The following is a 925-nucleotide window of genomic DNA, read 5'->3' as shown; positions in this document are numbered from 1 at the left end:
AGCTAACTATGTACAGAGTTTGTTTAATAATAATATTAATTCAAGAAGACAGAGAGCATAATTAATTAGACTAATATGAAAAATACCATGCAATTTTATCTTTTTCTATGGACTAATGGAATTAACACATTGACACACAATAATTTTATTAATTAAGGAAGACAAATTACATGGACACAAATTAAAAAAAATAAAATCCCTTGCATATCTCCAGAGATCTTAGTAGTTCAATTAACTAAACCAAATTTGACACACTCACAATTAATAGGTAGTAACAGTACATATTGTTTTATTTAATTAAACACAGCATAAAAGAGTAACACTGCACGAACTTAACCAATGTAATCAAGATTTCTCCCATACTGAGGAACAACAATAAAATCAAGGTTGCCGTCAATCACTTTCTCATCATCATTCAAGCTTATAAACGAAACAATGAAGCCCTCCAACCAGACGTTACCTGAAAATTTTCATATTAGAAAATTTATTCACAAAGTATATATTAAAAATAAGAATTAGAAATGAGAGGGTTGGCCTACAACTTGCGTAGGGAGTTTCCATACTCTTCAAATCAGAAAAGATCTTGCTTGCTTCAGGTGATGAACTGTAATCAAAACTCAAAAGTAAGTTGCTTTTGCTTCCTGTTCGACATAATACACACATATATAGAACGAAGGTGGGATGATCGCAGCGTCGTTAATGCATGCAGTGTATATAATGGATCAACGGCTGACGTTTCCTAAGTGCTGATCAACAGCTGAAATTTAATTAAAAGATGAGGGGATCACAGCTGTTGAATGTTGACGTTGAATTTCCTACATCAGTCGGATCTCTGACAGAAAGATTGAGTTTGAATAAAATATCCCCATGCGGACGGGGATCAAGTTTTGTATCATTTATTAATAAAAATAAATAAAATAAGGGT

Source organism: Citrus clementina, unplaced genomic scaffold (assembly GCF_000493195.1).
Source record: "Citrus clementina cultivar Clemenules unplaced genomic scaffold, Citrus_clementina_v1.0 scaffold_9, whole genome shotgun sequence".
Lineage (NCBI taxonomy): Eukaryota > Viridiplantae > Streptophyta > Magnoliopsida > Sapindales > Rutaceae > Citrus > Citrus x clementina.
This window is presented reverse-complemented; position numbering follows the sequence as displayed.